The following is a 22,032-nucleotide window of genomic DNA, read 5'->3' as shown; positions in this document are numbered from 1 at the left end:
CTGGGACCTCAAGTGCCTAGTTTGTAACATTATGATAACAGGAATTTGGGCCAATTCTGTTTATCTCACCTGGTCACAACTTTAAAATCTTAGATTTCTCATGTTGGCAATGGACTTTGTCTTTAAGAATCTTGTATTGCTAAGAAATGGAAAATAGATGAAAAAAATACAGAACTCATTTTACAGAAGCCTGAACAAATACAAATACTACTCCCCCAAATTAATTTTGGTGTTCACTAAAAAAAAAAAAAAAAAAAAAAATGGTCTTCACTTGTCAACGGAAGGATTTATTAGAAATAGGGAAATAGAAAATTAAAGGTGGATTACTTGTCAGAGAACAAAAAGGACATAGACAACTGAGACTTTAGATATGGAGTGTATTTAACAACAGCATTTGGATCAGGGGGGTAAACAAAAGGTTGGGTTTCAAAAACTCATACTTTGAGAAACGTATAAAATAACTTCAAAGGAGAGAAGTCAAGGGAGGACATAATAGGTATTTTCCAATACCCAAAGGGCTGTCAAGTGGGAAGAGAGGTTAAATTTGTTCTGTATGATCCCAAGGGTGGAATTAGCCTCACTGAGTGGAATGTACTGGGTCCTGCCTTGTGTGTATATTAGAATGCATTTTCAAAATTGCTTAGTTATGTAGAAGACTTCTCCAAGAGGTGACAGATGTATACACATCTACTGATACCAGTAGAGATATGCAATTGATGATTAAAGTAACACTTGATGGAATGTTCCAAAATGGATTTTAGCATTAGAGAGAAGAGGGAGGAAATAGATAAACTAAAGTTTGAAGATCCTTAGCTTTTTTCTAGTCTATTTAGATGTCCCCATTTCAAGTCTGAGAGTCCATGGGAATAATGTAGTAAGCAGGTTCTTCTTCAAATCTATTCTAACCCAGACATTCTCTTTAACAATATTCTACTTAGCATACACTCTGATCTAGTCACTGTGATAATTTCTCTTTATGTTCATTATATTATACCTTATTTTTATCATAACTCTCTGGGGTGGAATTTACAGATAAGAAAAGTAAGGCTTTGAGAAGTTATAATTATAGCTCATGTGTGATGGACCCAAAATTTTATTTCTGATAATTTTGATTTCAAAACATTTCCATCGCTGCACATAGTGAATACAGGCTTATTGTATGCCTAGAACACATGGGACATTTTTGGAGACCTGAAATGTAACTCCAGGAAAGGAATAATACCTGTGGTACATTTGTGAGCAGAGGAACATTTGAGATTGCCAGTTTCCCGACTTACCCCTGTGATCTCAGATAGTTTCTGAAAGTATATGAGTAAAATGAATTCAAGGGGCAAGGGACAAGGGTACAAGGGCAAGGAGGCAAAAGAAAATTTGAGAAAAAAATATTTTTAAGATGTAATGATATTTATCCAATGAATGCCAAGAATTGTCTGTCCATGTATAATGCAGCCTTGCCCTTAACGTAATGCAGAGCTTTCTCAAAATGAGATGGATGAGCAGAAATGTGATGAACATGTAATGCAAGCCAATAATACAAATACAATTAAGATGACCTGTCCCAGTGGAGGGAGCTGTGCCCTTGGTGATACAAATTTCAATTTTCTATGTCTCCACATCAAAGTAATGCATAGCAGCCCTTTGTGATGCTCAGGCAGCTCTGTTTTACTTCTTTATTTCTTCCCCCAGGACAGGAAAAGGGAAATAAGAAAATCATGTTTTCTTTTTCTTTTTTTTTTCTCCATTTCAAGCTGACTGAATTTTTCTAAATTAAAGTGGGATATGGTTAAATAAAGGTCAGTCCAGCCTTGACGCTTTCTTCATTAACAGTAAATCTACATCTAGCTGTGTGTTCCTACCTCTCTTACTAAATCAAGATGCTTGAAGGAAGATGTTTTCAGTATGGCTAGGGAAACATAGAATATATATCTGGAATTATCAATAGCAGAGGCAAGAGGCAATTATTATTTAAGTCAATATATTTACTTTATGTGCATAACAGCACTGTAAATACAATAGCTAGATTTAATACCATACTATTAATTCTAGAGATAATTACTTTTCTGCAGAAAAACAGTGGGCCAATTGCATTGTGCAGCGGTGCTTAGTCAGAGGCTGTGGTTCCTCCTGATACAGAAGTGTTAAAAGTCCTTTTTTAACATCCTTTTTTCCTTTTTAACTAAGTCTCTGTGCTGATACCATTTTTATAGCCCAAAATGTACTGGCTCTCTAGAGACATTGAATAGATTTCTGTCAATAAATATGATCTGAAGTGAAAGGGAAAAAAGGCAATAGTCAAAAAATTAGGGGACAATTAAATTGGAGCAAAAAACATATATATAACTGTGAACCATGCTTCAGAAGTAGTATTTGGGTTAGGTCTATGTTCAGAATCTCTTAGGAACCGATTAAATATTTAATCATTAGTAGAATCTGGTGGCTAATTGGATGAGGAAGAGGTTCATTTTGAAACCCACATGAATGTAGTATTTAGGATAGAAGATATAAGTAAAAGTAGGTGACTATAAATTCATTTATGTAGTACTGCAACCAGCACTATTAAACATTAATTTGCAGTAAGTATATCTGTGACCTTATAAAAATTAAAAGATTGTTTTAGAGCACCATTTAACCACTTTTTTACAATTAAACTTTTAATTTTGAGATGATTATGGATTTATAGCAGTTGTAAGAAATAATACAAAGATCATGCATACTCAGTTTTGAAAGGGAGTATGTTGTAAAACTAGAGTAATATATCAAAAGCAAAATATTGACACTGATGCAGTTTAGATACTTAACAGCTCCATTACCATAAATATCCCTCATGTTGCCCTTTTATAGCTATGCTTAACTTCCTTTGAATATCATTACATATTTTTGTGTGCACATAGCTTTTATTTTCCTGGAAAAAAATGTCAACAAATGCAGTTATTGGGTTACAGGGAAACTGCATGTTTAGCTTTATAAAATGTTGCCGAATTATTTTCCAGAGTGACTGGACCATTTTACATTTTCGTCAGCAATCTACGAATGACCCAGTTTCTCCATATCCTATTCAGCATTTGGTATTGTCACTTTGTTTTTGTTTTTGTTATTGTTTTTAGTTTTAGCTATTCAGATAAGTATGTAATGAGATATCATTGTGGTTTCAACTTGCATTTCCCTTTTGGTTAACTGTGGTGAACATCTCGTGCATATGCGTCATCTGCAATTATATTCTCTTTGGTGAAATGTCTGTTTGTGACTTTTGCTTGTTTTTTACTGTTAAAATATTATTTTTGTTTTATTTTATTATGGTAATAACACTTAGCATATCTAATCGCCTAACATTTAATTTTACATCTGTTTATTTTTAAAGCAGAATATTCTTTTTTTTAAGATTTTATTTATTTATTCATGACAGACACAGAGAGTGGTAGAGACATAGGCAGAGGGAGAAGCAGGCTCCATGCAGGGAGTCCGACGCAGGACTTGATCCCAGTATTCCAGGATCATGCCCCTTAAAGCAAAATATTCTTAATGAATGAGATGTTGTTTGAGGTTCATAGGACATAATCTGACCATGATTACTACACAAATATTTCCAAGCCCAATGATCAATTTTTAATAAACCCACATTTATTTATTTTAATTCATCTTGTGGGGAATGAAAAGATCTCATTTTAAGTGATTGTGAATCAGCAAAAGTTTCACGTCTAGTTATCCAGGCAGGAAGTATGGGCAAAACAGTTAGGTCCAGAAGTGCTGGTGGTAGCAAGGAGAAAATCACAGTGTCAGAGAAATTAAATGTGTCCTAAGGGTGGAATAACTTTTCACATCTTTTAAAGACATTCCATTAAATTTTGCACTATTTATTGAGTTCCTACCATGTTCAAGGTACTGGATTAAGTAGAAGTAGTGGTAGGAGGAAAGACTTAGAAAGAGATAAACCATACCTTGTATTCTCATAATTACAATCCAGAAGGAAGAATAAGGGGCACTTGGGTAGCTCAGTGGTTGAGCATCTGCCTTTAGCTCAGGGAGTGATCCTGGGGTCATTGGGCTCCTTACAGGGGGCCTGCTCCTCTCTCTGCCTTTGCCTCTGACTCTCTCTGTGTGTCTCTCATGAATAAATAAATAAAATATTTCAAAAAGTAAATAATAGAAGGAATAATAAAAGCAGTTTAGATATACCTATATACAAGGCAAAATATAGTCATTAATCCAAAATAAATATTCATGTAATGGTTTATTGGCCAAAATGTTTCTTAAGTACTTTTAAAGAAAAAGAGTTGGGTCATTTACCTGACATCTACTTTGAAAAATCTGCCCAGTGGCCAAGAATCTTGGGAAGAAACAGAATATTTTAGAGACTCTCCAGCTCTGACACTGAAGTCTTCTACATCACTTTATTCTATTCTTGGTCTTCTAGATTTAAGTCTCCAGCAAGAATTTAGAAATACACTCTGTAGGTGGTATTCCTGCCAACATAGTCCCTGACACCAAAAGTGGCTTTAGGGGATCCAGGCTGTAAATCCCAGAATTCAAAAATAAATATTGAATGCCATCAATAATCTGTGCTCCTTTACTTGTTCTTGACCTGACATGAGTCTGTATTTTTTACCCATATTCTACTTCCTTGGTCTGTCCTGAGCCAAAGCCCATAGTCTTTGCTTTTCTTTTTTCCCCCAGCTTTATTGAGATATTATTGACTTACACCATGTATAAGATTAAGGTATAAAATATGACAAGTTGATACACGTATATATTGGAAAGTGATTGCCACAATGAGGTTAGTTAACACCTTCAACCCCTCACATAATCATTTGTGTGTGTTTTGTGATAACATTTAAAGTCTATTCTCTTAACACCTGTCAAATATGTAACACAATATTGTTACAATATTATTAGTTATAGTCGCCATGCTGTGTCTATAATCTCCAGGATTTACTCATTTTATGGCTAGAAGTTTGTACCCTTTGACCAACATTTCACCATTGCCCCCACTTCTCAACCCCTAACAACCACTATTCTACTCTCTGTTTCTATGAGCTCAGCTTTTTAGATTTCACATATAAATGAGGATATACAGTAATCATCCTTCTCTGATTTATATTAGTTAGCATTATGCCCAAAAGATACATCCATATTACTGCAAAATGGCCTCACGTGGCTGGCGGCCAGCCTTGCTTTAGCACACCACGACACAGTCACATAGTACAATAAGCTCATTTAAGCCTGTGACTATAATTTTTTTAAGATTTTATTTATTTATTCATAGACACAGAGAGAGAGGGGCAGAGACACAGACAGAGGGAGAAGCAGGCTCCACGCAGGGAGCCCGATGTGGGACTCGATTCTGGGTCTCCAGGATCACACCCCAGGCTGCAGGGGATTTCTTTCTTTTTTATAGCTTCATAATACTGTATTACATATATGAAATACATAAATTTCACCATATATACACATATATATTCATATTTCCTTTGTATATTCATCCACTGATGTACACTTAGATTGTTTCCACGTCTTGACTATTATAAATCATGTTATAATGAACATGGAGATATTGATATCTTTTAGAGATAGTAATTTAATTTTCTTAGGATATCTATCCAGAAGTGGAATTGCTAAATCATATGTTAGCTCCATTTTTAACTTTTTAGGGACAGTGGCTGTATAAGATTACATTTCCATCAACAGTGCATCAGATATCCTATTTATCCACATATTTTCTAATACTTATTGTCATTTCATAATAGCCATCCTAACAGGTGTGAGATGACATCTCATTGTGGTTTTGATTTGTATTTCCCTAATGTTGAGTGATATTGAGTACCTTTTTCTGTTAGTTTCATGAACCTTTCATGATGTTGGCCATTTGGATGTCTTCTTTGGAAAATATCTATGCAAGTCCTTTGTCCATTTTTAAAATTGGATTGCTTGTTGTTTTATTCTTGAGTTATATGTGTCCCTGTGTGACTGTCTGGTAGACTTTAACATTGGGTAGAGTAATTTCTCCCATTTTAAGATTGTTTTAAATATCCTATGGTCACTGCCTTTCCATATAATTTTGGAGAAAGCTTGTCTATATCCACTAAAACATTCTGGGATTTTGGTAGGAATCTCACTAAGTCTAGAGATCACTTTTAAGAACTGATACATTTACTATGTTGAGTCTTCCAATTCATTAACCTAGTATGTCTCTTCATTTACTTATTTCTTTGTCAATATGAGAAAGCTTTCCTAGGAGATTTTGTTGTCTGGGCCATTTGCCAGTTCTGGCTTGAAGGCTTCTGGTGCTCTGTCTTATTTAAGAAGCAATAAGGAAACCCAAACCCCAAGAACTCAACACCATGTTGTTCCTCAAATCTTGAGTTTCCTAGGCAGTATGCCTTCTGTTTCCTATCTTTCAGAGACTTCCTATGGTTGTTGTGTGATTTCTAGAGCTTTTAAATGTAATGAGATCTGAAAGAGAGGAGAGTATCTTGGCATATCCATTAAATCCTTTTTTGTCTTCACCTCTAATTTAAAAAAAAATTAAAAGATTTTATTTATTTATTCATGACAGACACACAGAGAGAGGCAGAGACATAGACGGAGAAGCAGACTCCTCTCAGGGAGCTGCATGCCGGACTTGATCCCTGGACCCAGGATCATGCCCTGAGCCAAAGGCAGATGCTCAACCTCTGAGCCACCCAGGAGTCCCATTTTTCACCTTTAATGCAACTTAATTTGAAACTATAAGTAAGCCCTGAGATTGTCACTTTATTTCTGTCAATACTATAGCATATAAGACACACATACACTTACACAAACATGCATACATGTACACCCACACATGTTTAATGGTCATGTTTAGCACAAACTTGTCTCTCCTATGCTGTTATTTAGGTAGGCACTTCATCACATTAATCAAAAGTAATGACTTAATTATTCATTTGTCTGTTGCAATTATTTGGAATTTTAGTATCTGATTTCTTGTTGGAAAAAAGCTCAACACTAATGAGAGACAGGCATTACCAAATCATTTCAGAATCTTATCTTTGATGTTCCAATCCCTAGATCAATTCTCCGTACAGGGGCACCTGGGTGGCTCAGTGGTTGAGTGTCTGCCTTCGGCTCAGGTCATGATCCTGGGATCCTGAGATTGAGTCTGCTTTCAGCTCCCCAAAGGGAGCCTGCTTCTCCCTCTCCCTGTGTCTCTGCCTCTCTCTGTGTGACTCTCATGAATGAATAAATAAAATCTTAAAAAGAATTCTTCATGCAGTCATAGTTTTCAGCCAGAGTAAAGGCTTGTGTATTTATAAATGAAAGATAATAACTTAATTATTGACACATTAAGTGTTCTTTTGGTTTCTCTCTCTCTCTCTCTCTCTGAGCAATAAGCCTTTTAGTCATATTTGTCCATAAATTGGGAGGGAACATGTAATTGCAAGTACAGAAAATCATCTAAGAAATTATCACCAATGGATGCAGGGACAGAGAATGAATAAATCTAAGTGTTTTATATGCTATAGTTATAAATAAGGTGCAGTAAAAAGAAAAGCATGTTTCAGAAAATTACTAGTCTTCTATAAAGATAGTTGAGGAAGAACTATTGTGTATATATGTTTTCTCTTCTTATCTCTGCATGGTAGTATTTTTATTTAAATATAAAATTAAACTTTCATTCAGATTTTCTTTAAATCCAATTGATTCTCAATCTTTATAAAATTGCTTCAGGGATATAGACATAAGACAGTATAATATAAGTTATTACATAAAAAGTCATCAAGCCTAAACCTAAATGTAAAACAGTGAGGTAATAAGTTATGACATTACTTTATAACAGTTTTTCTTTTCAAAAGCATTTCTTATTTATAATAAAATGGTATATTATTACCCACATACAATAAGCTATCTTATTTGTGCACACATGAAGGATAGAGTAGAAACATTTTGATTTCTTACTTAGGTTTCTCATTTATACTATTACATCTTAGTGTAAAGGGCCATCAAAAAAATGCTGCCGCTGGTAATATGCTATTATATAAAGAGTAGTAAAATTATCCATTCACAGAAGTAAAAAAGATCAAATGCATTTTTTCAAGACTTGAGGATTATATATCACCAATGTCCTTAGGAATTAAGACTCAGTTGGAAAGAGGATAGTTCATGAAAGGGTTTAAGAAGGGTGAACAAGATGAGAAATGATATAGAGCTAAGATTTTAGAGCCAAACTACTCTAAAAATCATCATGTACACAGGCTGGGTCTATCAAGTTCATGTCCTCAAATAATTGTGCCCATTTCTGCCAGGTGGTTCTGAGCCATCAGAGCCTGAATGCAAAGTTGTCTGCACGCAAAAGCAAGTTTTCTAAAAATGAGCCTGGAAAGGTTGATGAATCCTCTTGGACTTTACTTGGAATCCAAGTAAAGTTAACCATACTTTAAAAGTTCAGTCCCTTGGTACAATCTCTGATTCCTGAACAAGTTTATCCAAAGAAACAGAAACAGTAGGATACATATAGATATATGCATGTACATCTCCTTCTAGCTATCTAATCACATAGTAGGATATATATTTACACACATACAGAGAGGGAGAAAGAATTTGAAGGAAATGGCTTATGTAATTTTGGAGGCTGACAAGTCTAAAGTCTGTAAGGCAGACTGGCAGGTTGAGGAAAAGAGCTGGTATTGCAGTGTCAATGTAGAATTACTTCTGGGAAATGATTTTTTCACAGGCCTTTCAGTTTGGATCAGGCCCAGTTACAGTATGAAAGTAATCTCCAGTACTTAAAATTAATGATTGTATATGTTACTTGCATCTACAAAACATCTTCACAGCAATACCTAGGTCAGTGTTTGATGAAATACCTGGGAACTATAGCTTAGCCACGTTGAAACATAAAATTAACCATCTATAAGTTTCAATGTCATCTTCTTAACTTCTGTAGCAGTGATCATTTCCAAGAGAACGTTGAAAAACTTGTGAGGGATGGTTTAGGGTCACTTTGAAAAGGTAATCAAGGTAATAGCTCTAACAAAAGTAAGGTCATTAGTATTTCCTTTCTGAATTTTTTTTTATGTTTTATTTCTTTTTAGAAAGAGTGTGTGCAAGTAGGAGCAAGAGGCAGAGGGAGAAGAAGACAGAGAATCTTAAGCAGGCACCACGCCCAGCATGGAGCCTGATGAAGGGCTTGATCTCATGATCCTGAGATCATGACCTGAGCTGAAGAGTTGGACAACTCAAATGACTGAGCCACTCAGGTACCCCAATTTCCATTCTGATTTTGATAAGAGCAGCCTCATAGTTGCCCAAATGTTGACTTCTTGAGGATAAGAAGTACCAGAGAAAATTCATAGTTAGCGCTTTTCTACCAAGTCTGATGAAGACTTGGTTCAGAATCTAATTTTCCTAGAATAAAAATCAGCTGTCTGTAGTGTGACCCAAGGCTAGCTACATACAGCTTTTTGGATCCAGGGTTCTGGTAGGATGTCTGACTTACAGATTGTCCATTTTATTAAAGCAGTGCTGGTAGATTATTCATTTGAACCATTGATCTGGAAGTTTAAAGTAGTTAACACTACCAATCCTAGTAATGTCAATCTTAGGAGCCTCTACATCTGGAGACTTCTATACTCATTCCTGAAAAACTGTGTTCTTTTGCAAACTTCATTTGGGGAGCTCATATTTATTGAATATGTATAGTGGATTAGATGCTGGGTCATACCTGGAGGATCCATAGTTTTTATTTTCAAGGTGTTTACAATCTTTATAGGGGAGTTGAATATAAGAAAATAGTAATTATCTTATATATATAAAGAGCAATGAAAATGGCATGCCAATTTAATCATGAAATTATAGTCTAGGAGGAAAAATGGGGTAGGAGGGGAAGGGCCAGTACAAATGATATCCTTGATATGTACTATCTGAATCTTGAAATATAAGTAGGGATCTGTTAAATGGACATGTTAGGAATATTAGTAACAATAGAAAATATTTGTGGAATGTCTAAAACATATACTGATTATGCTTTATAAATATTATCTCATCAACTCTAAGAGGTAGGTGATCTTATTATTTCTCTTTTACAAGTAACTAACTATAAGCTAAGGAAAGCTAAGTGGTAGACCCAACATACAAACCTAGACTATATGGGTCTGGAGCATCTGTTCTTGTCTTTGAGCACTGCCTTGCTTATAAAAATGTAGAGGACAGTCTGTAATATAAAAAGGCAGCCTGTACAAATGTAGGAAGCAAATCTGAGTAATGACAAGTGAACTGGAATAGCAAGAAGGAAAAAAAAAAAAAAAGGAATAGCAAGAAGGGACCAGATCATGATGTACCTCAACCAAATACTAGATTATATCTAGAATGCATTGGAGGGCACTCAAGAATTTCAAGCAATAGAGTGGACATTGCCAGACATGCCTTTTAGGGATGCCTGGGTGGCTCAGCAGTTGAGCGACTGCCTTTGGCTCAGGGTGTGATCCTGGAGTTCCCAGATTGAGTTCCACATCGGGCTGCCTTCATGGAACCTGCTTCTCCCTCTGCCTAAGTCTCCGCCTTTCTCCTTCTGTGTCTCTCATGAATAAATAAATAAAATCTTAAAAAAAAAAAGTCATGCCTTTTAGAGAGCTTGTTGTGGTAGTCATGCACTGACATGGGTTGTAGGCTAGTTAGACAAGTGATGGAGAGGCATAACAGACTGACACAGAATGCAGAGAGAAATAAAGAGGCATGAAAAGATAGGATCAGTGAAATACAGAAGCCAGACAAGAATAAGGATTGTGTGGAAGGTAGATTTCATAGGACTTTGTGACAGATCTCAAGCAGAGATAACTCTAGAATAATTCCATGATTTCTGGAATGGGCAACTGGATAAAGGATTGTAATTATCTTTGAGGTGGGAAATACAAGAAGAGGCAAGCAGGTTTGTCAAGGAAGTTTGACTTTCACTTTTTTGATTTAGATAAGTTGGATGAGCCCCTATGCCTATGCTGTCTAATACAGCAATATGTACAGCCAATACATATTACATACAGCCAATACCAATAACTACAGACAAATGTAGTTATTTAAATTTAAATCAATTAGAACTAAGCAACATATTGCTAGAGGGTGGTCATTGTATTGGACAGTATAGATGAGGAAATATTTATATCATCACAGAAAAAGTTGTATTGGAGAATATTGCTCTAGGTTATGCAAGTAAAGTTATTCACCAGAAATTTGAATATGTTTTTCTTTGATTTAGAGAGCCATGTAATGTGTTGCCTCAGGAAGTAATACATTTCTGATCTTTAGAGATAAATCTTTGGTGAGGATGTTGGAGGGAAGATACAATTGTCAGATGAATAGTTAGATAGAATACACAAGTGTCACTGAGTGTGTTCGAAGGACTGCATATTGTGTTAGGTTAATACATTGTTACTAAATTTGAAAATAATGATGATATATCACAGAATTACACGAGAAGACCAGGGGCCACTTTTTAATGTTAACTTTAATGTCACTTTTTAATGGTACACTGCTCTAAAAATTTCAAAGCAAAAACCATCAAAAACATTGAAAAAATATCTCAGTATTTTAAAATACATGTGTCATTATATGAATATGTAGTTTGTGTGTATTAGCATATATTTAAACATTTTAGCACATTTTCTTGGCTCATTGTTGGTCTGGTACGGGTAGAAAAATAATTCATTTCTAGTTTTAAAAACTTCTAGATTATAAGATAGTTATTTTCTTTAATCATATGGAATATTTTTTGAAGTATAATTTGTATACCATAAAATACTCCCATTTTAAATGTACAATTCAATGATTTTTAGAAAACTTACAGGTATGCAACTTTCATCACAATATAATTTTAGAATGTTTCTATCCCCCACAAAGATTCTTAGTGCCTATTTGCATTCACTCTCCATTGCCGTCCCCACCCTCAGATAACCACTATTTATATTTTGTTTCTATAAATAATGTTTCTCTAGACATATTACATAAATGTAATCATGCAATAAGTAGTCTTTTACATCGAGCTTTATTCAGCTAAAAATATTTTTTGAGATTCATCTTGTCATAGCTAGTATAAGTTCTTTCATCTTTGTAACTGCTGAATAGTGTTCTCTCTGATAAACATTCATATTATTCATTTATATTCATATTCATATTCATTTATAAGTTGATGGTCATTTGGGTTGTTTCCATTTTTAGGCTACATGAAATAATGCTGTTATGAACACTCATGTAGAACATAATACTTATGAACATAATTTTTCCTTTCTCTGGGAATGATATCTTAGTAGGGAAATTGAGGGTGAATATGACAAGTTTATATTTAACTGTTCAAGGAACTACCAAAGTGGCTGCACCATTTTAACATTACCACCAGAGGGCTCTAATTTCCCCCACATTCTCTCCAGCACTTGTCTATTTTAACCATTCTTGCCAATGGAAGTGGTATCACATTGTGATTTTAATTTGAATTTTCCTGATGACTTAGGATGTTTAGAATCTTTTCATGTGCTTGTTGGCTATTCACAGGTCTCTTTGATGTCTTTTTATATCTTTTGCCTATTTCCTTTTTCTGATACTCTTCCCTGAAGTGAAAACAGTGTAATTGGGCAGCTGCAAGGCTAAAGGCAAAGTGCTCTCCTCTCATTATTTGCTTGTGCCAGAGAGAGATCCCCTTTGCTCTTCATTTTTCCTAGGTGCTTTTCTCTTCTTTCACACTACTATGTGGGAATCTCTTTAATGTCAGTTGTCAACTTGCTCAGAATAAATACATACATGATACATGTAGGAGACTAACCACAGAAGCAACTAGAACATTATTGTAGTGCCCTATGTCCTTGTTCCAGACCTTCAACTTAAAAAAAAAAAAAAAGACATCTTAGTAAAAGATATTAAAGTCATCACCAGATGCTTGTCTGTTCCAAGAGTGTGAGGAAGCCAGACCATAGAGTGAAGTCCTGAGCAGCTTCCAGGACCTGAGTTTCACTTATTTGGACACTTCTATTTGAGGTTAAAAATAAAGCAGGGGTTGTATTAACTTGGTTAACTCTTCTGCAATCAAAGACTTTCAAATCCACATCAGTCTACCAGCCTGTGCACTTGGGGTCTTCCCATGTATCAGGCATTGATGAGTAAGTAGAGAAGCTCAATTACACAGCTCCTGTCATCAAGGAGTCTCCATAAGGACCTGTCAGGAGTGATGTAGAACACTTGAAATGGAATAAATCTTAAATCAACCTATCCTCAAATTCTGTAATAATCTTAGTCTCTAAGCAGCACATGGCCCCAGAAGCTGAGCATTATTTTCTTCCTGAGGTCAGCAGTCAGTTGTCCTGCCTGAGGACCTGAAGTGGGCCCTCTCCTGTGTTCGAACTCTCATCTTTATTCCAGGCTTCCAGTGTCTATGCTCTCTCTTGACGTAAAGCAACTACTCATCCCCAGCATCTGACTTCACAGTCCGCAGGCTGATTGACAGGGTTCACAAAGGTGAACCAGAGTCTCTAAACTCACAGAACTTAGAGTCTTGTACCAGAGATAGACATGGTACAATATTCATAATACTGAACATATTCGTAGCTATTATGAGTATATTAACAGGAAGATTTAAAGTAGTATCAAAGTATTTCACATAGTGTAGGGAGTCAGGGAAGACTGACAATCAGCCTAGATGTGGATGTAGCTTGGTGATTGCCAAAAGCCCACAGTGATGAGAGGAAAGACTCTTGCAATGAAATGTCATTCTCTTCTAGAAACTGCTGGGGCCTATGATCTGGGGCCTATCTACAACCCACTCCCAGCTAGCAGTTTGACTCTCTCTTCCTGATGTGGCTTGGGTAGGGGGAGGAGATTATTAAATATATTTATACCAAAGAATTTATTGTCCCACATTTTTTTTGCTAGCAGTATATTATACTATATAGTATAATATATTTCCTGCCTTACTCTGCCTGCAATGATGGATGTGGCCCACACTGTCTCAGGCATATTTCTTTAACTCTCATGCTATCAACACTATATTCTTCATAATGGGCTGGTGGAAAATGTGACCTATTTATGTGTAAATCTAGTATTTATGGCAGCACTGTTCTATAATAATAATAATACAAAAAATTTAAAATGGCTTTCTCTGTTTTGAAATTTGCTCCATAAATAAATCCAGAATGCCAATTATTTATTAAATAATTAACAAGTTATAGTTTCCTGAAAGATGAATGTACTTTGTCATCCTTTTCTGCTAGTCTTTTTTTTTTGTCTCTTTTTCCCTACCAGAAGCAAATAATGTAAATTCAATACATTTAGCAATGAGTTTTACATAGTTGTTTCTTAATCCCCCACTAATATCTCTGATGCATTTTCTTGGTTTGAACATCTTCTCTTTCTTAGTTGGGAAAAGTCCTTTTGCTGATGTGATTATAATAGTGTTTTTTGTTTTTGCTCTCAATCCACGATAAATAGTGGGTGCTAATTGATTCCCATTTTTTCTCTCTATTTTCCTACATATAATCTACAACATGGATATAATATATAAAGTATTTAGCATGATATAAGTAATGATGACAACTGAAAAATATAACATTTCAGGAAAAAAACATGATGACCACAAAAAGAAACAAAGACTCACCATCTAAAACAAAGAATCTCATAAATATTAATGAATACAATTTACCTGAGAGAAAACCACAGACTTCATTCCTTCAACATAAAAATTTGATCTTGCACAAACAATTCAGCAAGGTTTCAAGAACCATGATTATTCACAGAACCAAAGGATTCTTTAAGTTTCCAAGGGATTCACTGCAGGGTTCTTTTAAACATTGAGTTATCCAAGTGCATTCTAAATATAATTCAGTTGTTTTAAATCTAAATCACTCCCAACTTTGCAGGAATGCATTTATTGCTCTCATATAAAGTGAGACCCCAGTGACATTAAAATCTGTAGCCCAGTCGGGTAGCTTCTACAAGAGATGTCCCATAAAAACAAATGCTATTTTTAATCATGAACTATATGGTGTGAAGTTAATGTGTAGCCCCAGAAAGATTTCCTTTTATAACCTCCCTGGGAGTCAGCTTTTTAGAGCTATGGTTCTTCCTCTAATGGCTCCAGACAGAGGAGAATTCATGAAGAATTCAACTATCATCAAGAGTGACAATGGTGCAGTCCTGCAGCCCTTACCCCTCCAAGAGCACACTCTTTGAAGCTCCTTGAACTTGATTCGTTTTTATTTGCTTGTCAGCATGTTCATCTGCTTGTCTTAGGCTGTCATTTCCTAAAAATGATGAAAATCATTGCTCATCAGGATTATTTCATTAAAATAGGGCATTTATACCTGAGGAAAGACATCTTCATGCTGCTAGTCCAGAAAAATTTGAAGCAATGCCTCAAAGTGAACAAGGCACTTTGCCACGCAGTTGGCCACAACTTTTAAAGGGTAAAGCTACAAATCTATGCAACTGACAGTTTACGTTTAAGCACATTTACTTGTTTAAGTTTATGCCTCTGATGTTATGGAAGCACAATCACTAATGAGAAAACATATCAATTTTAATCTGTTTTTAAAAATGTTAAAAACATTACAGAACAGTATAAGTGTATTTTTAATAGGAAATATGTATACAGCTGGGTGATATCATATGGACTCGAATCCAACCAAAATGTCTACAGAAGTTGCTTTTAGGTGGAGGGACTATGATTCTTTTTTTTTTAATATGTTCATTTTCATGTTGACTTTTATGTGAAGAATTTTCTTTCAACACATTGATACTAAATATTTGATAAAACAATATGAAGAAAAAAGTATTTTATCTCTTTATGACACTTCTTTTACCTAGTTTCATTTTTTAATTAGTGATTATATTATTAAGAATTCATATATGAAAATTCAATTTTCCATTTCCAAGTACTTTATCATTTCACCAACTGAGAATCAATTAGCCAAGTTAACTAGCTTTCGGAATTGAAATGTTATTGGATGGGGAACTTCTAACCTTTTCTAAGACCAACCTTCTCTGACAGGGATATGTATTCACCTAGAGGCTGGCAAAATTGAGAGAAAAAAGTATATTCTTTTGGAAGGAGCTACAGTAGAACATTTTTCCTCATGTTCATTGGTAAATAGCAAAGCCTTGTATTTATTGCAGAAATTGTTCTTTCTGTCTGTTCCCTGTCAAATATGGCCTGGTCACATGGAGCCAATGTGACTTCCTAAATAATTGTCTCCCCAGAGAAAAGACAGGCGACTTTTCTGTCCTAGGAGAAAATGGTCTGACTTCAAGGCACTGAGGTCAACTTGGAACCATTCCCTCTCTTTTGTTTGGGTGTCTAAAGGTAGAGACATTGTCATGAGCCATTAACTAAATCAAAACACAGGGAGGATTTAAGGCTCTCAATATAGGAGAACTACAATAGTGCCTGACCCTACAACAACTTTCCAAGTGTAAATACCACTGCTAATTCATATTTGCCTTCCAAATCTTACTCATATGTCTTTCATGAATAATCCTAACACAGAGCCTACAGGGAGAGAATTCTAGGAAACATACTTCCCTTTTAGCTAAATCAATACAGTGCAAAGCTACTAAGGAGGCCATGTTAAGATGTGTGGATATTATGAAAGAGATGTATGATAGATACATTTTCAATTTTGTCTTGTTTTTCCCATGAAAATGTTGATAACTGAGATGGGAGGTAAATCGTGATAATAGTAACTAATTTGTCAAATGCATTAACAATTACTATGCAAAACATTACAAAACAAGCCTTCTCCGATTTATTTCATTTTGGACTAGAGGAAAATTTCATTGTCATGGCCTATATTTAAATATTAGGAGTTTTACTATTAAAGAGTAGTAGAATATTTAAAAGGAAATTTAATCTTATACAGAAACTCTCCCACTTATTACTGGATGAATTTACATATTCCTGTCTCAATTCTGTCATTTCATTTGGTGAACTTCCACTTTGTGGCTTACAAGAAATCTATTATACTTGGAAATGTGATTCAAGACTTCACAATGAAGTCAGCCTGGAACTCTCTATGCACAATCTATCTGGAAAGCCAATAGAGAAACACAGTCATGAGGACTCTACCGTAGTATTATCAGCTCTCTGAGACCAACCTGATGGGTTCAAGTACAGGAATTTGTGAATATCTGAAACTCTTTCTTTCTTTCTTTCTTTCTTTCTTTCTTTCTTTCTTTCTTTCTTTCTTTCTTTCTTCTTTCTTTCTTTCTTTCTTTCTTTCTTTCTTCTTTCTTTCTTCTTTCTCTTTCTTTCTTTCTTTCTTTCTTTCTTCTTTCTTTCTTTCTTTCTTCCTTTTTCTTTCTTCCTTTCTACCTTCCTTCCTTCCTTCCTTCTTTCATACCACCATTTTTCTTCATCATTCTCTATTTAGTGTTCATTTTCCTTCTCTTTTTTCCTTATCTCATCTGCTTTCCTGTTTCTTTTCATTCTCCTTACCACTGTTTGTCCCAATCAATCTAAGCTCATATACTACAGGTTCTATGATTTAGACCTTCTTTTGTTTGTAGATTTCTCTTTTTCCTTTCACTCTATATCTTTATTTCATATCTACATTGGTCAAGTTCTACCCAACCTTTGAAGCCCAGCTCAGGGTTTATTTCCTTGGGATACTTCCCTTAAGTTCTCTAGTTTGGCACATTCCTCTCCTTCTAGAGACATCACAGCCTCTGAGAATCTGTACTTAACCCTCTCATTCAGCATTCACTGCATTTTTTTTTTTTTACAAACACTCCTGCTTGATATCCTCATTAACCATATATAGGAAATAATAGATACTCAACAAAAGCTTGCTAAGAAGTCAATGGTCATTGGTGAAAATATATGCTTTTTGGATGCCTGGTTGGCTCAGTGGTTGAACATCTGCCTTCGGCTCAGGTCATGATCTTGGGATCATGGGATTGAGTCCCACATCGGGCTCCCCACAGGGAACTTCCTTCTCCCTCTGCCTATGTCTCTGCTTCTCTCTGTATCTCTCATGAATAAATAAATAAAATCTTAAAAAAAAGAAAACATATGCTTTTATAGAAGCCTCCTTTGTAGTCCTCATTCTATTTATATCTTTCATTTCCCCATTTGTACCTCAATTATCCTTTATTTTTTCATTTGCTTTTTCTTGACCCTTCACTCGCTTATAGTATGAGGTGGTATTGTCTGCTCAGGCTAGAGAAGACCTATTTCTGATCAATCATCTGAAAGAAGGGAGCAAGGCCATGAACAAGTGTGTGATTGCACAGTGATCAGATAGTATATAACAAAACTTCAGAGCTCCCCATTCAGAGTGAATTACTATTATTTAAGTGTTCATTAAAAATGACATAATTTGAAAAAACATATATATGCACTTGCTCGTTGTTAGAATTCTCTAGGATATCATCCATGAAACTTTTGTGGGATAGTCTCAAAGAAGATTTCAGTGTACTACTGAAAAAATAAAAGAATCAAATCTCTCATGGGAAATTCACAGCATTGCCAAAGCTCTGTTCTTATAGCCTACCTGTATCCTTTGCTAGCAAATGAATCATTTCACAGAGATCTTCAGAAGAGTGCAGCTCTGTGATATTGCCCCTTGCCTGTTCTCACTCTCCAACTTTTTGTTATCCTCATGTTTTCACACTCTCCTTTCTTGTCCTCCTTCTTTGGAGAAGCTCCATGAATAGCTTGGAGAAAAATATCCACCTTCTCCCTCCTGCTTTTCCAATCAATTTCCCCCTCCTATTTCCTCTATTGTTTACCCACCTTCTTAGGTCCATAGCTTTTATTTGGAAAGGGAGTGAAAACAGAAGGACTTCAGAGCCTAGATCGTGGAAAACAAGCCTAGCTTAGAGAAAATGTCTACAACTAAGTGCTAAATCAGTATTATTTTTGAGGTGTTGAAAAACTTTAACTAAAGTAGGAAAGGAAATATTGTAATGAGAACTGGTGAAAGTAGAATGGGGTGCCTTGGTGGCTTAGTGAGCTAAGCATCCAACTCTTGATTTTGGCTCATATCATGATCTCAGATCATGAGATCGAGCCCCTCATCAGACTCTATGCTGGGTATGGAGCCTGTTTAAGATTCTCTTTCTCCCTTTCTCTCTGCCCTTCCTCTACATGCTCTCTCTCTCTCTCTCTCAAAAAAAAAAACTGCTGAAAGTAGGAAAATAAGGATATAATAATTCCTACAGAAAAACCAGGCATGTAAATGGCAAACAAGATTGAGAGCTAATTTAGGCAGTTTGGGAATGGAGTTGGACAAAATGTAACTGGTAGAAAAGACACTAACCTGGCTTGGAGATAGCACCACCATGGGGGACTAGGACTGGGAATCTAAGCAGGCAGTTATCAATAAGGGGGCAAAATAGCTGGTCTGGAACAGCAATGGCAAGGATCTAGGAAATTGTGGCCCTTCCTATTTCCAAAACTATCCATGTTCCTTTATCTTGAGTATCTCTGTCCATTATAAGTGAGACACTTGTTAACATCTCTGGAGTATATAAATTGATTTTAGAGATTAGAAAGAAACCAGTTATAAGAATGAATCTATGGGAAAAACTGGTTGGTAATTCACCAACAGTTCTCTTTTTTCTTTTATGCTTACAGATAATAAAATTCCTGTTTTCCTTGTACTTCAGTACAGCTATATGCCTGAGTTCTGGGCAATGAAATGCAGATGTAAATGATGAATTCTACTTTCAGACCCCACCTATAAATTTTCTCTATGGTTGATCTTTTATAACTATCTTTTGTCTGACAGGAGAGAACTCTGTAGACATGGATAGTAGAACAATGATGTGAAAATAACCCAAGAATTTGACATGCCACTCGAAGGAGAATGTCTTGTAAAACAAAACCAAAAAATTTCGTTGGACATTTTCTAGTGTTAAAACAATCTATTATTCAAACAGAGGATGCTCATAAGGCTGATAGCAGTGACTTGTATGGATTTTGCCTGCTTACTATTACCATACTCCAATCTCCTAATAACATGACCCCAGAATTCCTAAAAACTTCCCAGACCTTTAGTTCATATGATTTCACTGTGTTGACCTCCATCTCCCTCTAGATTCAGAGGTGTGCATATAACCTAGGACTCATATGATCATATCAGATCCCCCTCCTCTACTGTGATAAATAGACCCATGACTCAAACTGAGCCAACTAAAATTATTATTAGAATTTTTGTTTATGTTACAAGAAATGAGACACTATATTTTACAAGGCTTGCAGTTAAAGAATGTTATTGTGGAGAATCTAGGTTTCTATGTGGGGAATAACAGCCAGATAAAGTAGAAATGAGAAATAAAGAAAGCTTTTTGGTGACATTAAATCCAGCCAAATCTGAAGCAAGGTGCTAATGCAATTCTGAGTTATGTTAGCATAAACACTGCTCTTTTTCAGTTACTTAGTATATTAGTTTTCTATTGCTGCTATAACAATTTTTTTAAATAGCTGTTTAAAACACACACACACACACACACACACACAATGTTATTCTCATATAGCTCTAGAGGTCAAAGTCTGAAATCAGGTTCACTGAGCTAAAACCAAAGTGTTGGCAGAGATGTTTCCTGTTTGTTTCTGCTTCTGTAGGCTGCCTACATTCCCTGGCTCCTTCCTCCATGCTGGAAGCCAAGAGTATAGCATCTTCTCTCCTGTCTGACTTCAGCTTCCATTTTTATATCTCTTTGACTCAGGCCCTCCTACTTCCCTTATATAAGGACCTTGTGATTATATTGTGCCATGCAGATAATTTATGATACTCTCCCCATCTCAAGATTCTTAACTTAATCATATTTGCAAAGTCACTTTTGCTATGTATAACATGGTTATAACTTCTGGGCATTAGGACATGGATATTCTTGTGGGATCATTATTTAGCTCATCATTATGAATGTGATTTGTATTTCTATCACTTAAACACTGGAGAGAGTTATTTTGAATCTTTATCCTGTATCTGTAGGTTGTGTTCATGGCCCAAGATACAGGAAAAAGAAGGAAGAGAATGTGTATGAGGCAGAAAATAAGCAGACCATTACATAGAACAGTATAAAAACAGTAGTTCACAGAAGACTCCTAGTAACATTTTTGAAAGATAAGCTGTATACTTTGTATGATGTAAATGATGCTAGCTTGCCCTTGAAATGTTGTCTTTAGGCAGGGTTAATTACCTTTGGACTTCCTTACTATGTGACCTTTTAATTTTGTTTTAACTTTAAAAGTAAACTCTCTTTATAATTAGGGTGACATTATAATTTATCATCAGAATCAAAATATTTTTAAAAGAGAAAAAAGGTGTTTTAAAAATTAATCCAGAATAATGGGCATAAATTGGAACTGTCCTGAGAATATGAGTTTACCCTACTTATAATAAGACATGATGAGAGCATGTTCTCTAAACCAACATGTTAAAATTCCAAGTAAGATGAACTTATACTTATTTTTGTTCACCTGAAAGTAAAATGTTATTTTATATTATTATTACTAATCATTTTTTGGATTTTCCTCTTGAGGATGAAATATTTCATGGACTTACCTAAGATGTTGGATTTTCTTATGTTGTCTATAGTAACGGGAAAACATCTAACATGGTACAATTCTTCTAAAGTTATTAAATTATTAAATATATTCATTCATTCATTTATGCACTTACCCAATAAATATTTGCTGGGTACTTAATATACACTAGCTGCAGTGCTAGGACAAATATAGATTATGGGTATGATGAAAGTATATAAAGAATGCTGGGTGAAGAGAGGAAAGCAGGGATAACCAAGGAGAACTTCTTTGAATGGATCAAGAAAACTTAGACACATTAGCAAGAGAGGAGGAGGTTCACGTTTTATTTTATCTTAGTGACTGGAAGAAGACATAGGGGGTATTTAAAGGAGAAGGGTGGTTGTGTCCAGATCTTAAGAAGCTGAGGATGTAAGATTTGTTCATCTCATTTGCACTCAAGCATGAATCAGCATGGTTGTTGTCAAACTCAATGACATGATCAGAATTACCGTCTAAGAAAGCCATCCTGAAGCCTGTAGGGTACAGGGAAATCA

At 35.3% G+C, this 22,032-nt stretch overlaps 1 long non-coding RNA gene across 1 annotated transcript in view; it reads left to right on the top strand.

The window, feature by feature from the left end:
• The first annotated feature begins 9,074 nt into the window (after positions 1-9,074).
• LOC144300801 (uncharacterized) overlaps positions 9,075-22,032 on the top strand; it is a 39,341-nt gene continuing 26,383 nt past the window's right edge. Inside the window, exon 1 of the long non-coding RNA XR_013367585.1 lies at positions 9,075-9,233. This is a non-coding gene — a long non-coding RNA (uncharacterized LOC144300801). The remainder of the gene's footprint in view (positions 9,234-22,032) is intronic.

This window comes from Canis aureus, chromosome 29 (genome assembly GCF_053574225.1).
Source record: "Canis aureus isolate CA01 chromosome 29, VMU_Caureus_v.1.0, whole genome shotgun sequence".
NCBI classification, from domain to species: domain Eukaryota; kingdom Metazoa; phylum Chordata; class Mammalia; order Carnivora; family Canidae; genus Canis; species Canis aureus.
Note: the sequence above shows the minus strand (reverse complement) of the source record. Positions and strands in the feature narration are given on the sequence as shown.